General features: G+C 43.7%; 1 protein-coding gene and 1 long non-coding RNA gene across 12 annotated transcripts in view; both read left to right on the top strand.

Annotated features, from left to right (window-relative positions):
* The window catches only part of LOC101096257 (LIM domain containing preferred translocation partner in lipoma), a 692,709-nt gene that overhangs the window by 482,495 nt on the left and 193,519 nt on the right, over positions 1-16,695 (top strand). The window lies entirely within an intron of this gene.
* Positions 513-14,911, top strand: LOC123379754. The gene is made up of 2 exons (XR_006584634.1): positions 513-5,245; positions 6,768-14,911. It is a non-coding gene; the product is annotated as an uncharacterized LOC123379754 (long non-coding RNA).

Genomic DNA, 16,695 nt, shown 5'->3' with positions numbered 1-16,695 from the left:
TGCCTAGGGAGGTACAAATAAAACAACCTATGGAGGTTCAGTGAGAGAAAGCTTGTTTCTAGCTAGAAGTTCATTTTGAGCTTGCTAAATTTATGAGAATGCCCTGAGGGCCTCTGTAGGCTTGGTCAGTTTATATCACCTCTTGAATGATTGAGGGCCCTACAAGTGAAAACAAAGAATCAACTCAAAGACAACTATGGAATAGTGTCAAAAGAAGATGAAGATATGTTCCATCGTGTCAATATTTGTGTCCATTATCAAAGATGTATAAAATGGTTTGATAATACACACCCTCTGTAATAAATGGAGATAGCACTTTCTCTATGATACTTTCTCATTTTAAATTTGCATCAACCAGGGGCACCTGGGTGGCTCAGTTGGTTAAGCGTTCGACTCTTGGTTTCCACGCAGGTCACGATCTCACGGTTTGTGGGTTTGAGCCCCGCGTGGGGCTCTGCGTTGACAGCACAGAGCCTGCTTGGGATTCTCTCTCTCCCTCTCTTTCTGCCCCTTCCCCGCCCATGTGCAGGCACACTCACACTCTCTCTCTCAAAGGAAATGAACATTTTTTAAAAATAATAAATAAATTAGCATCAACCATATTCATAATGATTAGACTCATGTTTTATGTCTCCCTGAGGCTTTTCAAACATCATGGGGGGAAGTCATTTAGCAGAATTTACTTATAGCTAAGGGCCACTTTAACCCATTGATCGCCATGATGCTATCTGAGGCTGTGGTTCTGATTCCGTGCATCTTCCTGCCCCTGATGGCATAAAGCAAGTGGACCAAGTTGCTGCTTCTCCATACCTAGGACAGGAACAGAAAACTTTGTATGCCCTGCTGTAACTGGAGGTGTGGGACTGGAGTGTTTATTGGTCAAGTGAATGAAAAGAGGCAGGTTAGAATATGGCCAAGGCCAATACCCAGTCTCCTGAGGAAAATTGGAGCCTTTGTTTTGTTTTTTTGTTTTTTGTTTTTTTTTTGCTTTGTTTTGTTTTGGTTTGTTTGTTTGTTTGTTTGTTTTTTGTAATTTTTTTTTCTTTGTCTTGCCTTCAAAGCAGATTGTGTAAGATTCGGTCTCCTCAGGAGATAACTCATGAAATATACCCCTTGGGTCCTTTGCATCTCATCCCTGCATATATAGCATAGGGAAGAGCATCCCCTACCCACTAGAGCCATGGGCATTTCCTGACAAATACTGTAGCCCTCTGGAATATATCATTGAGCTCCTGGCTTACTGCATTCTTCTGAAAGCCCTTTTTATTGAATTGGCTCATTCTGAACCACTCATACATAGTGAACATTCGTATGGTACATTTGGGGACACTAAGGATACAACAGTTTACAAAAACGTAGCTGGGAAGTTTTTAACTCCTAATTTTGGCACGGAAGCATTCCCTTTGAAGCTCCTAATAATCTTTCTTCCTACCACTGTTCCACTCATTGTTTCCCAACCTCTTTTCTGGGAAAACTTGGGGTAAATTTTTACTATTTTATGCTTGATTTCTTTTGCTTCCCTCTTCTCACTTTTCATTTCCAGAAGAAATGGCTTGGCTTCCCTCCTTCTCCATCCTGCCTTGAATACACAGGAATGCGTAACACTTTAGCATAGGACAATACAATTTAGATTGGGAAACTTTTTATTTGTAAACCTCAGTGGGTTTTGTTGACACAGTTGTGCCCAATTCCTGAATGAACTTAATCCCGTACTCTTAATGAAGTTGAGAAAGAAAAGCTAATATGTGGTGACTACCTACTTGACCACAGATGTTGGGCTAGGCTCCTTCTTATACAATTTCTCACGTAATCTTTATGATAATCCTGCTAAATGTGGATTACTGTTCCACTTGGAATCTGAAGCCCAGAGATATTAAACACCTTGCCTGAGGATAGGTGGCGAAGCTGAGCTTTGAACTCTGATTTCTCTGACTTCAAAGCCAATGCTCTCTCCACCTCATGGAAAACCTTCAGAGCTTAGGGCATATTTATTGTTTCAAAATGTATAATCCCAGAGCACACATGCTTCCTTAGCCATTAGAGGTGAGTGAATGAAATAGTAGTGTTGTGTTGTGTAAAGTCATTGACAAAATGACCTTTTGGTGTCATTCTGATCGTGCACTGCTTAGAGTAATTATGACTGTAAAGCCGTTGGAGCAGTCCAGAAGTATTTCTAAGCAGTTTCTACACGCCTAAGCATTAAATTTAGTTATTTGTTCAACATAAAAGCAGAGGAATAGTCTTTCCAGGTGGCAGATAAAATGATGGAAGAATTGAAATAGTGAAATAACTTCAGTGTTTGGATTTATGGTGCTGGTCAGATTCATTTATAGAGACAAGGCAGTGTGTCAAGTCAGTGTTGGCTGGGGTACTCTCAGAAGGCACCGCACAGGGAGTGGGGTGGGTTATGGTTAGCTCTGAACAGATTTCCTGGTCTCCACTTCTCTCATGTGGCTTCCTTCCCTGCTCAAAAAGCCAACCAAAAAAATAAGGGGAAAGGAAGGGAAGAATGGAGACAGAAAAAAGAGAGACTGTGAATAACTCAAGCAAATTGGAGAAATAGCTTCAAGTCTGTATTTCCTGGATCGTGTATGTATGTTTGTGTGTGAGGGACAATGCATCAAAGTAGTGTTAAGAGGTGTAAGCCTAGAAGTCAGTCTGCCATAATTCTGGTTCTGCTTCCACCGTCTAGTTATTATATAGCCTTAAGCAAATCACATAACTCTCGGGCTCCTAGTGTCCTCCTGGAATTGTAGGAATTAGGATGTGTGATCATAAAGTTTGATTTCAACTCCAGCATTTAATGATTTTAAAAGTTTTTAGTGTGCTTTGATTATCACTCATTGCATTACATGGACATATATTAACTACTTTAATATGCATCAAAGGAGGTATGCTCTTTCTCTTCAAAAATGCTAAAGGCTGACCTTGTTATAGAAAACACTCTGGAATCATGCATTCAGAATACTTAATTTTGAGTTTTCCTTCTTGTATTTTAATGTCTCTGCTCTCACGGTCCTCCTCCTTCATTGGAAGCCAGTTTTAAGTTTCGATGATTAACCACCCCCTTTTTTTTACCCCCCCCCCTTTTTTTATTAAAGAGAAAGAGTACCAGATGGAAGAGGTTACTCTCTAATTCAGAATTTATCTTGACAGAGACTAGATAAAAAGATAATACTAGATAAAAAGAGGAATTAGAAAAGGGAATGTATTGTAGAAAAAATAGGTAGCAGTCACCACCATATTCCGGTGGAATGCCATCCTTGAATATTTATCTAGTCCTGGAATACTCTAGATAAAATGCCATCTTCAGTTTTTTGAGAGGATACACTAAATTATTGGAATAGCTACACTTTATCCCAAGGGCAGGTTGCGCCAACTCTCATTTAAGTGTTTCATTTGCCTACCCTGTGTATCCCCGCTTCTTAGGTGATTTAAGGTAGATAGAAGATAGGCTATTAGCACTGAAGTTGATTACAAGGCTGAACTTCAAGACAGGAGTGATGTATCTCAACCCCCAAACCCCCACCACATTTTCTAACTTTATCCAGGGTTTATACTGTAGAGGATTTAAAACAACAACAGGAGTATTTTCTCCATTTTCTACCTTATGCCTTTGAACTTGACAAAGGAAGAAAATATGCATTCTGTTTCAAACAGTTATGACAGTGTACATGAACACCTGAAGTTCCTTCTCACTTAGCAGATGAAAGCCCCCCTCTTACCTTTAAGACCAGTGTGACCTCACAGAGGCTTCCACAGAAGGCAGAAGATTCCATGAAGGGAAACAGACTCGAAGGTGGCTCTCAATCATCCCCACCTCCTGATACCCGTGCCCTTGTATGTGGCACTCCCCTTGAATGTGGGCAAGACCTACGATTTACTTCTGACCAACAGACTAAAGCAAAGTTGATGTCATGCAGATGATTATTACATGTATCAGATAAGGTTAGACAAATTGTAGGATTGTAACACCCATCCTACAAGGATACCTTTCCCTTTGGTGGCTTTCAAGAACTAAGCTCTCATGTTGTGACCTACCACATGGAGAGGGCCATGTGGCAAGGAACTCAAGGTAGCCTGTAGCTAGTAAGAAACTAAAGCCTTCAGTCCAGCAGCCTATAGGAGCTAAAGGCTGCCAGCATCTATGTAAACCTGAAAACAAACCCTGCCCCAGTGGAACCTAAAGGTGAGACCACAACCCTGGCTGACATCTTGCTTACCGCCCGTGAGGGTCTGAGGCAGGGGACCCTGCTAAGCCATGACTGCACCCATAGCCCTCAGAAACTGAGATGATAAATGTATATCGATTTCCTCCACTAAGTTTTTATTGTCATGCAGCAACAGATAGCTAATAGAATTGTTAATTTGGAACCACCATTTTCTTTATCTTTCATTCTCTACAGAATAGTTACTAAGTGAAAGTGGCTTGTTACCCTATCCTTAAAATTGTTAAGGGTCCTTTAAGAGCTGATTTATCCATGACTTTGTGTGAGTCATAAACGTGCCCTTCCTTTTCTGGTATTCCTTCAAGAGAGGTGCCCCTTGACTCTAGTTTATAAGGGACATGGATAAGGTTGAAAAATATTGATAAATACTGATTGAGTCCAGTTGAATTATATGAAGAGGAGTTTCTCTGAAAGCTATTTTCAAATCTTCCTGTGACTCTGCCATAGATGGCTTATCAGAACTTCTCCTGCTAGGAAATGGGGTGAGGAGATCATTCTTTGAGCTTCTCTGTCATTTATGTACTGGTGAAATTAAAAATTACTAAGAGGAGCCTTAAAATGAAGCAGCTCTTTTACAAGATTCCTCTGCATCCTGAAGAATGTTACAGACGTGGAGCAGGCACCCAAGCTGGTCAAATGATGGATGTGTCTATATGAATACTGCCTCTTTCACCATCCCCTGGGCCTGAGTGACCCCCAGGGTAGTTTGCTAGAAGACAGAAGCTTGACAGTTGGGGAAGGACAGAGGGTCCTAATACTCTGAAATAAGTGCAGAGTAACATGGCACTGGTGCAGCCCAAACATGGCCCCAGGGGTGGTCATGCCACTCCTGAGTTAGGTGGGAAATTGCCAAACCCTCAACTAAGCTCTCTGGCATTTTTGAATTGCCCAACCAAGTGGAAGAGAAAGCAATCTGTGAAGTTCTTAACTCACATCATTCTAGCTTTTTTTGAAACATCATCAAAGCAAGTCCCTCTTGTTTGGAACCTCAGTTTCCACCATGGTGCTGCCTTACGGTAGGTTTCCCTCAGTTCTAAATGAACCAGTGAATGAATGGGCAGATGAGGGTGCTTAAAATCTGTTATAACAAACCAATCTCCTCTCTTCTTGAGGAGTATTACATTTGATGTAGCTATATATATAGCTCAGGTTTATTTTTATAGGTTAAGCATTTTGTTAAACTATTCCTAAAACATTTCTGAGTGGGTCACCCTAAAGAATGGAGAGATCAATTGGACTGTAACTTAACCAGGAAAGCATTGATTATTTTCTGGGCTTGGAATATGTCATATAGTGCTGCCTTACCAGTGAGCAGAGAACTCCTGAAGGTTATGAAGACTTGCCCAAGGACACATAGCTCAAATATCACAGGGAAGTGATAAAAATCCCAACTTTTCTGATTCCAAATTTTATGTTCTTTCCATTATACACCTACATGTTAGACATTTTCCAGGCAACCACTCTGTCCCATGTATGACGTTAGATGTGACGAGGGATATACAGATGAATAAAACCTAGAACTTTTCTTTATAAGGAAAAAGCTGTTTAAATAGGTTGATTTCTGAGTTTTATGGGAATAAAGAAAAAATGAACGAAAAGAGGGCCAGACTCAAGTGAGTGAAATTAGGGTATAAATCTACTGATGACATAGTTCAGTAACTTGACGTGTTGCAGAACTTCACGTGTTTCTTCATGTGAAGAATGGGGGTTAATAATCCCTGCTTCACAGATTGGTTGGGAGGACTGAATAAGAAAACATGGAAGGGGGCCTTGTTGGACAGCCATCCAGCATAGGAGTAACGACACGGATTTTTGGACATCTGAGGTAGAGAAGCCCCCAGCAAAGGGGAGGTAGAGCCGGGCAGAGAAAGAAGCATGTGAGGTTAGACCTCAGTGGACCTGGACTCCAGTCACCCAGAAACCTGTGGCTGTGGGCCAACTCCCAGCTGCATAGACACCTCAGGCTCAAGAGCATGGAGGTCTCTGAAAGGCCCACCTCACTGCGTGGTTGGCAAAAATGCAAATAATGGCACAAGGGTGGTTGCAAATCGTAAAATCTGTGGGAGAGTTTACTCATTTTTTGTTTGTTTGGTTGGTTGTTTACCATCAAGAAAATAAAGAAGAGCCACTTTCTTTAAGATTATGTCCTTTCACCTGTGTTTGAAGTCATGGTGTTCCTTTTGCTGTCACGCTAGCCAAGCAGATGAGCATTTCAGTCTTTGTCATTATCTTCCTTTGGTTTGTCAAGACTCTGAATATTCTCTGCATGTGTATGGTGTGTTTAATTAGTGTGAAAAATATTTGGCCTCCACGGGGAATTGGTGAATTTGCATGTACTCATGAATATGGTACATGGATGCTCTGTGTGGTCACTGTACCTTATACCTGACTTTTCCTCAAAGCTTAAGCGTTCTCCTCCATCAGACAAAATCAGTAATTAAAATAATAATAATAATAGTAGTAGTAGTAATAGTAAACAATTGTAGTGGCTTTGTTGAAAACCTTATTAAAATGCATTTCATATTTCTCTCCTTCCAGAGAAACCGTACTAAGCATTTGAATCCTCTAGATGACTCAAGGTCATCCTCATGACCATCTATTATTGTGCTCTGCTGAAATTCAGTAATTTTCCTCTCCTGTCCCCTCAGGCTGTCAGCTGCCATCTCTGCTGTCACTGGGCTACCTCTCGTAGGCTTCCCCACCACCTTCTGATGTTTATTGGTTCTAATCTCCTGTGTGGGGAAGGAACAGCAAAACGGTCATTAGAATCGCTGGTGAATATGAGTCAATAAGCACTGAATGCTTATTGCTCCCAAAGGAGCATCCATCAGAGGAAAGAATTGTTTCATTCTGGCACTTTTTAAATTCAGTGTTTTACCCGCACAGAGCCCAAGACTCTTCCTCCTTCTCCTTCTCCATCATCATCTTTTCCTTCTCCAACTCTCAGGGAAATCGGAAACGTGGGCTGTGCCTATGTGCTCTCTTACCCTCTCCTTGGATTTTGTTCTTAAATCATAACAATTAGAGGAGTTGCTAAATTGGATCATTTCAGATTGTCTCAGTTCTCTGCGGCTTTAAGAACAAGCTGATTTGAAGCCACATACTGTTGGCAGCTTTCATCCATTTATTTGGACTATCAAGCAAGAATGCTCACAATCTTTCAAATGAAAGAAGACATCTTTATTTCCAGTTCACACCCTTCATAATAAGAAGGGTATTTGAAATAAAGCCAAAAAGCATAACTTACTTCTCTAACTTCATATTACAGATGCCCACAGTAATGGAAGAAAAAAAAATTTTTTTTTTTTTTTTACTACCCGACCTTCCCCCGGATCAGCAGCAGAAAATGACAGTGATGCATTCAGACTCGAACAGCAAAAAAGAAAGAAAAGAATCCTTTGCTTACATTTGTAGGAAAGGCCTCGGCTTTCCTGAAAATCTGTCTTTAGGAAGAAAGCAGAGCTGCGGTTCCAACACAGGAAGATGCCTTCATGATCATTTTACTGAGAAATTGTCTTTGACAGCTTCACTGTGCCATTGCTACCAAGAAGGGGCCTGTATAATAGATACCAGAAAATTTTGAAATTAGGGAAAAATCACGTTATGGAACAAAGATCTCTGCTTAATACCAAAACTTGGAGACAGGAGAACCGAGTTTTCTGGTAGGAGGGGGGACTTTCTGTTATGGAGTAAATGGAGCTGAGAACGTCCCACTATGAGGGAGCAAGTGGACCACCTGCTCTGTCTTCCCAGGCACATCTTCCCTTTATACGCTTGGAGGCAGCCAGTGCCACAAGTCCGTGTTAGGATTCTCGCCCCTCTCTTCCGGCCTGGGACAGCTCTCTCCACCCCCGGCACTGCACTACTCTCACCTCCAGGAGGCATTCCCTGAGCTTTCTCTCTCCCAGATGGACAACGATCTCCACGTACCTAGGACAATAGCCATTTATATAGTGCCTCATCTGTGTGCCACCCGTAATTTCCTGCGGGCAGGGTCTGCGTCTGATGTGCTTCTCTTATGGGTCTGCACCCTAATTCAGGACTCTAAGCATGCTCTTAACCAATGTTTAGGGGAAAAGGAAGGTGGGAAGGGAGGGGGGGATAAAAACAGGGAAGGAATGAAATATTACAGCTGCAGAGAGCTTATATCTAGGGCCCCAATATAATAATAACCTTTTACTTGTTTGCCATTTTACTACTTAACAGTTTTTTTTACACGTATCTCTTTATCATCATCGTGCTATTGTATGCGTGGGTGCACAGCGTGTGTGTGCACGTGTATCTTTGTAGTGCGTGCGTGTATCGCTTCTCTTTCTCTATTCCCGTCTACATACACACACACACACACACACACACACACACACACACACACACACACAGGTGTTGCTTAGGCACACAAATGTAAGCTCTGTGAGGGCAAGGACGTTGCTGTGTCCATATCTCTGTACCAGCTTCTTAAACAGTGCCTGATGAGGGAAAGCTCAATAAATGTTTGTTAGATGAATGAATGAGGATATGCCTTCATTTGGTCTTTATCATCACCTCCTGAAGTGAACACAATATCCATATTCTATCCTACTCTTTGGCAGGTAACAAACCTGAGTCCTTACCACCTGCTCGAGGTCACATGGCTCGTTCTTGGCCAAACCAAGCCTTGAACTCAGCTTTTCTGTTTCTCTATTCCTTTCCTTCTGTCTTCTGGGAATTTGCTATATTAATAGCAAAGCGAGAAATGTCACACAGGGAAAATTTGTCTCCAAGTTTAAATTCATGATGCGTACACAAGAAATTACTGACTTCTCAATCCAACGGTAACACAGATTGTGTGATTTTGAGGAGGAGAAGCCTTTCTTTCCCATCGTCTTCCCTTTATTAGCCTATGTGTCAGTGCACACACATGCGCGCCGTGCAGCCCTCGGCTTGTACTTTTCCAGCCTCCTGTTAATTCCTTTCGTAGGCTCTTCCTGCCCTGACCATCCCCGGTTCCTGTCAAGGCTGTTGCTTGGTCAGGCCAAGGCCAAGCGACACGCAGCAGGATTTGTTATGGTTACTTTGGCAAGTGCAGAGGGCTTGAGAGAAGGGGAACAGCAGGCATTTCAGGAGTAGGACTAGGCTGGCTTGTTGTTTGTTATAAACGTTTCTACTCACCCTAATTGTAGCTCGCAGGGGCAAGCGGAGTAAACACCCATACAAATTACTAAGTGGTACTGAGTGTCCAAGGCTGTCAACAATCGCCGTGGACTTCAGATGAAATCTCCTTCTTGACCGAGACCGGAGCCAGGCAGCACACGTGGTCTCCCCCTATCACTGCCCGTCTTGTGTGGACACAGCAGCCAGAAAAGGGGCTCCGTAAGGCCCTGGCACAGGGCCTGGAGACGAATAGGGTGCTTGGCGCGAATGTTGGGGGGTAGCTACAGTCACCGTCTATCCTTAGGCTCCTCTCTGTTTTTTTCTATCTTAAAACAGGGTGACTACAAGGGGGAATAAGGAATACAGTGATAGAGGATCCTGCATGAAAGTTCAAGAGAAAACTGGCATTCATTTTTATCTGAAGCCTGTGGGGGGAGGGATGAGTCAGTGAAAAGGGTACGAAGGGGATCTGAAGTCACACTTTGTCACAGACTCTGGGACAATGGCGGTGAGTAGCCCAGGAACTCCACAAGGTTTATTCTCATATTCACTCAGATCACAGTGAGGCGAAAGGGACGCCCGTACAGATATTTGAGGCGGCTTCCCTGTTTGACCATGACTCCGGCTGTCGTGCAGAGACTTGGGCTTCTCCGCTCTAGTAGGACTCATTTCTTTCCCTTTCCCTTTCTCATAAATGACTCAGGAGACTCTTTGGGAGAACCACATGTGCTCTCTTCCCAGAATTGTCACCGAGGAAGTGCATGTCCTCTTAGCTTACCGGATTCGCCCATTGAGACGTGCCTCTACTTTGCTCTCACCTCCTGGATGTGGTTTGCAGAGATGGGCTGTTGGGATTTCCCACCAGTCCACGACTCGAAGTTTCTATTTCCACATTTTGACTGCCAGTTCTATATTTGCGCAAAATCCTGCTTTTTGCCTGGTTTCCTAGGGAAACAGTTTGTAAGAGCTACTGCTTTCTGTCCATCTGCTTTGCCCGCCTGGGTTTTTGACTGTACACCCTGATTATTTCCTAATCTGACAGAAAGACACCAGGCCCAAAATAAGGGGGACTTCCTCTAAAATTGCTAAAAATGAGTTTTTGAAAATAAATGGTCAGTTAGGAAATCACTCTCCTGTTGGCGGAGGGGAGGGCAGTTTGTGTTGTCCTTATGTTCACAGACTATTATAATAAGAAAGGAAGCGTAAGTGAACAGTGGGCGGGACGAGACATCTTATTCGATAGATGCAAAGATATTACACATAAAATATAAACTAGACACAATGACGGCCCTGCGAGGACCTTCCAGCTAGAGGGATCAGCTACGACATAGTTAAAGTAACCCTGCACTGGATGTCCGGGAACCTGAGTTGCTGTGTCATTATCATCTCAGGCTCAATCTTCCCATCAAAAAGAGGACCTCATTTTATTTTTGGAATGTGGACCCCTTGTACTGAGGATCCTGCACAGAAAACCGTATTTACAAAGTAAATAAGCATCCCTGTGCCAGTGCTTACACTCCATGGCACATGCACGTTGACCAACCAGAACTGTGTTGGGTGACAAGACCAGTGTCACTGTGCCGAGTTGATAATCTGGCAACAAGCAGTCTAATCCCTGAGACCTGCTTGCATACTTGGAGGCTTTTTAAGCTCCATTCTACAGGAATCATGGACACACCAGGTTCTGGGGCAGCAAGAGGAGAACCATTAACCTAGATGAGTTTCTGAAATCTTTGCCAGGTTCTCAGTTGCTAAATTCTGTCTTGAGCTTTTCTGGGGAGAGAAAGCGGGCCACGAAGGAGGGAGAAGAATGCTTTCTCACACTGTGAAACGCCTGTGCTCACCTCGCCCACGGGGTTATGTCCGTGACCCCAATGCCCGTGAGGTTCTTGCATGTTCCTAAGATACTTCTGCAGACCAGACGTCAGAGGTGAACCAGGTCCTGCACCATGGCTCAGGGTGAAGACCGTTGTGGAGAGCAGCCGTGCAGGTCTCCCTTTAGGACATAGCCGCGCACCTAGGGCTGGAAACGGAGCCCTCCACAGATAGAATCTGTTGTTTCATTTAATTACTTTTCAAGATGCCATTACCAGAAATTTTTATGTAAATACATATTTTATTCCCCGAGGCATGTTAATATGAGACAAAAATTATACAACACTGAAAGGAAAACAAAATGGCCCTTTTTACTAATTCTCTCTGTGTGTTCTTCGGCACATGCTATAGGATAGCAAAGGTGCTCACTTAGCCAAAACCACTTTCTTTGGCATTCAGTTTGCAGAATCACAGGAATGCAGAATTGATACTCAATAGCTTAACGCGATTCAACTCAATGAACATTGACTGTTTGCCTTCTCTAGGGCAGGTCCTGAGCCCATGCTATACAAAGTACGGGCACCATTAATGAAACAGACACTTAAGAGTCCCTGTGATGTGCTAAAAGCATATAACCACCTTACTGGCTAGACAGTAATTGGTGCCTCGGAAGAGGTACTTATTTATTTATCAAGTACTTATATTGCACTCATTATATGTCAAGCACTGTTCCCTGTACCTCATTAACCCATATCATCCTCAGAACAGCCTTTTGGAATGTGAACTCTGGTGTGTATGCTCTTAACCACGATGCTGTGCTCAGAGGGGCGAGAGGAGAAAGAAGTTACTTTGGGCTCAGTGGATCAAGAAATGAGGCATCTGAACTAGGATTTGAGGACGTAGCTCAGACCCTCCAGGGGATGTCTGGGAATGTGTGTGTCTTTTGTAAGATCGAAAACAAAGCTCAGAATATGAGGAGCTTTGAAAGTCAAACGGGGCCCTTCCACCTCATCTATTTTGTCTAAGTGGGGCCACCAGGCAAGTATAGGTGTGAGACCAGCATGGCAAGAACATGCTTCATATCCACAGCCGCACTCCCCTCGAGGTCGAGAAGCCCCTGAGAAAACCTGCTGTGCTGAGAGAATGCCCTCAAGGCACTAACCCAATTAAGCAAGATGTACCATTTCCCTAAGAAGTCTTCATTTCTCTCTTGGTGGAGGATGCTTCCCAAATTCACTCTGCCCGCCTTAGGACAAGCTTGTGACCCTTCAGATGCAAGGAATTCCGAGTTATATACATTTTTCTCGCTCCCCCGGTGAATCTCCTCTACTCTTATAAAAAGAATAACTTCTGGCTTACTTCTGGCCAGTCAGGGACGAGGCTCCTCTGAGAAGAGGATGAGCAGGAATACAGAGCCCGCTGTCGGAGCGCCCTTTGGCCGGGCAGGTGCTGAGGGAAGCCTCTCTACCCACCCCCCACCTCCGGAATCAGTGCCAGCCACCCACAGAGCTGCGGCTCCTCTGCCTTCCATGTGCAACTTGTTTGATCAACCACCAAGACAAGCCCGCTGCCCAGAGGCTGCACAGCTCTCTTTTTCAGATGCGCCCTGAATCTTGTGGAAAGACATTTGATTCCAGAGCCTGTGCTGAGTGCAGCCGCCAGTCCTGTCACCATGCTTACGAACTGTCTCTATTTACCAACTGATTTTCTTCCAAAGGTTTTTTACAGTTCCCGGCCTCCACCACCATCACTCCCCTTTCCCCCACCCAGTTTGGCCTTTATTTAGGCCGATGTCGGGGTATTTTTCGGAACGTGAATAGATCCAAGGATGTTTTGTTGTTTTTTTTTTTTTCTTTCCCTCTTGGAGTCAAATGTTCACCTACCGAGAGCTTCATTCTCCCTCCACCTTTGTGAAGACGGTGATGTACAGGGTATCACCATAGCCTAGTATACAGGATTCCTGGCTCTGGAGTAGTAATAGATTGCCAGACAGTCCCAGCCTGTCAGACTGGGCCAGACTGGGCCGATCACCGTTCACTCCCCTGAGCTTGTTTCCCCATTACCTAAAATGGGGGTATTAACTGTACCTGCCTCACAGTGCTTTGGGGATTATTACCTTCAATAATCTATGTAAAATACTCACCTGCACACAAGCGCCCACGCAACAAATGTAGCCATTATCACTACTGGTAACAACATGAAGCTTTGAGGATGAATCATGCCAGACAAACTACATGGTTCTTCTTGCCAAACAAAGTATATGGCTCTTCCTCCGTATGATTTTATTTCACGTAGACACAGGCCTATCCCAAAGGCAGTGATAACAAAGGGAAGGTGGAGAAAGTTCTAAGCTCCTTTATCCTAAGCTGAGTGGCTCCATGTTGTCCCTAACCACCACTCTTGTGATTCTTACTGGATATCTTTGGGGAGACGTCCGACGGGCACCATGGATGCGGGGCGGATGGACGATTCCCCAGAGAAGTTAACTGAGTGTATAACATCCGCGTGTAAACTCACACTTGTTCTTGCTCCCTTTCCTCGCCAGAACTATCTGCGGACCCTCCTAATCACACCGATTCCTGAGCTTCAGGTCCAGAGATACTGATTTTACGGTTCTTGGGCGGCGGCTGGGAGGATGAGCATTCTTTTTGAAGCTCCCCAAGTGATTCTGATGGGCGACCAGGCTTAAGAACCCATGACTGAGAGGATGGGCGGGCCCAGGGAGGAAATGGATATGCTCTACAGCAACCATGAGAAGGATCGATGGCAAACAGAGCCAGCAAGTGTCTGCATAGCGGAAGCTTTGCCTCTGCTCAGTCTCTTCTCAGTGTGGCATTTGCAGGCAATACAAAACAAAAAGAAAGGAGGGGGGCCTCAGCATCAAGGATGTGAAAGCTGCCTCTAATCTTCAACTAGATAATAGGCAGGGGCCTCAGACTGTAGCCTGAGGAACAACAAAGGCAGCTGGCATATGTGGGCTGAGGTGAAATACATGTACTGATGTGAGAGCCTCAATGTTAGGCTCTCTGAAAGGATGGAGATTTTCTTAGCGTTGCTTCCTATCAAAATAAGAAAGGCCTGTGGTGCTTTCTTATGAGTCTTTAGATTTCTGTGCTTGGGCACCACTTATCTCTTTTCTCCATGCTTTCTCATTTCCAGTTTCCAAGTTATGAGAGATTATCTAGTTCAGTTCCAGCCGTCTCATTTTACAGATGGCAAAACTGAGTGATGCCTGACATCTCACAGCACGACACGGGCAGAGATCTTGTTCCCTCACGTGATACACCACAGTCTATTCGATACTGAGTTCAAGGATGGAAGAGACGACTTTGGAGTCTCTCCAGCTTTCCTACTGGCTCTGATTTCTCGACCAAGGCCCTAACTATTCCCATGACACCCTGGCTAACCAGGTGTCTTATTTTCAAAGATGGCAAAAGTTTCTTTATTTTGAAGACATAGTTCTTACCTTAACTGCCCCAAGCACCGCAGGAGAAGGACCACGACCTTGCTGAGAGCCACCGCAAGCCAAATGATTTACTTAATTTTCCTTAAGTACTCAGAAGAAGAAAAACAATAATCTGTATGATGGACTTTTGGCCTGCACCCATATCCTTTAGGAAAAGATGGAATTTGGCATAGCACATACTCTGATTTAAAGGAAAATGTTTTGTTCTGATGTATTTTGTCTAATTAAGAGTAAAAAAATAAAAGGATTGAATTTTTCCTATGCAATGTCATCTAGCCTTTGAGATTTTCACGTTAGATGGCCCAAATCATTTGTCTTATCTTCTGTGAAGCTTGCTAATGGATAAATCTAACCTTGGCATTATTATATTCATGACCTACATATAACGCAGATCTCTTCCCCCTCATATTTGTATGTTCACTCAACGAACATTTTGTCGAGTATCTCCCAAAAGCTAAGAGAGTTGCAGGGTACGGAAGTGGTGCACGGGGGATGTGCAAGGGAGTGAATCATGGACATTAAGGCTGTGGAGGTAGGACTTCAAAGAAGTTTTAAAAGCAATTCTCAGGGGATGGGCCAAGAGCAGTTAGCAGAGGTTTTGAGCACTATGGAGTAATACAATTTGACTTGCATTTTAAGAGGGAAAACACCTGATTATGGCTTACCCGTTCAGCAAACACCCTTTGAGCACCTTGCGCATGGCAGATGCCATTCTGGGCTCTGAAGACACAAGAATTAAAAACGGTCCTTGCCCTCAAGGAGCTCACAGTCTATTGAGTTGCCTTTCAGACTTTCCCACTAGATTGTGAGCTCCTGGAGGGCAGGCACTTTGATTCAACTGAAAAAAAAAGTGTTAAGCTTCGGAACCTGGATTATAATTCCAGCTCTAGACTTTCCATTCTATTCACCTGTTAACTAACTGATCTGTAAAACGGGACTCATTGTGCCTGCCCCACTGAGGACAGGGAACGATTAAATGAGGGAAGGATGGGATGCACTTGATGCAGCAGGAACTCTGGAAATCTGTTTCCATATCACAGTGTCGGGCACATGGTAGCCATTTAGTCCCCTTCTGCTGCCTGGCTGGTTGGAAGGATTTCAGCCTGGGGGCTGTAGCTAACAGGTGTCGTCTCAGCTCAGTCAGCAATCAAGTTGCTTACTCCAGGCTGTGAACTATGGTCAGGGCCAGTGTTGGGTCCCGGATGCTCAGTTCCTGAATCCAAGGCATGCACCTTTCAAAAGTCAGAAACAAAGTCAAAAGAATATGACGAAATTTCCTCTCTGGCCAAAATGCTATTATTTCACCAAGGGCAACAAATCTTCTTGGCAGGGGAAGTTGATTTGCTTGTGCTCCTGTAAATCAATTGTATTTGCAGGTGACAAAGTCCTTCTCACAGCGGCTTAAAGAGGAAGTGTTGGCTGTCCCTGGCCTTTGTTTGACATTTTATTATTTCCAGAGCATTTTCACCATTCATGACCTCACTCGTTCCTAATAAAGTCTCTCTGAGGTCCCATTGTAGGAATTAATACCCTTTACTGTATTCATTCCATCACTAGGGACATTGAGATGCACCGAAGCAAAGTGACTTGCCTAAATCATATAGCTTCTTGTGCTGTAAGGGATTTGCTTTTACATCAAAGAAACTTTAGAAAGATATTATTAGTACGTTTTGTCTGGTTAGCACATGACAGCATATCAGGAGATCTGAGCTCACTTTTTGGCTCGGGGAGTGAGCTTAGGAAATTCAGAATGGGATTGCTAAAATGGATTTGCCTCTCTGACCTGTGAGATCACTGTGTCTCTTCCACTGACTGATCAGAAGATAAACCTATTCCATCATAGGCCATGTCTGCTACTCGAGGTGTTGTCAACATTTACATTTGCCGAAGTCTTAAATATTCATATAATCCTTCCAAGGGTAGTCATCTTCAAACCCACCTTGTGGAGTTTAAGTGGAACCTGCTTGGTCCAGAATAGGCGAATGAGGTCTAGATAGATGATGTGACATAAGCTAGGTCGTGTGACAAGTATTAAATCCTATTCTCTGGCTTCTC

The sequence above is a fragment of the Felis catus genome, chromosome C2, assembly GCF_018350175.1.
Source record: "Felis catus isolate Fca126 chromosome C2, F.catus_Fca126_mat1.0, whole genome shotgun sequence".
Lineage (NCBI taxonomy): Eukaryota > Metazoa > Chordata > Mammalia > Carnivora > Felidae > Felis > Felis catus.
This window is presented reverse-complemented; position numbering and strand designations above follow the sequence as displayed.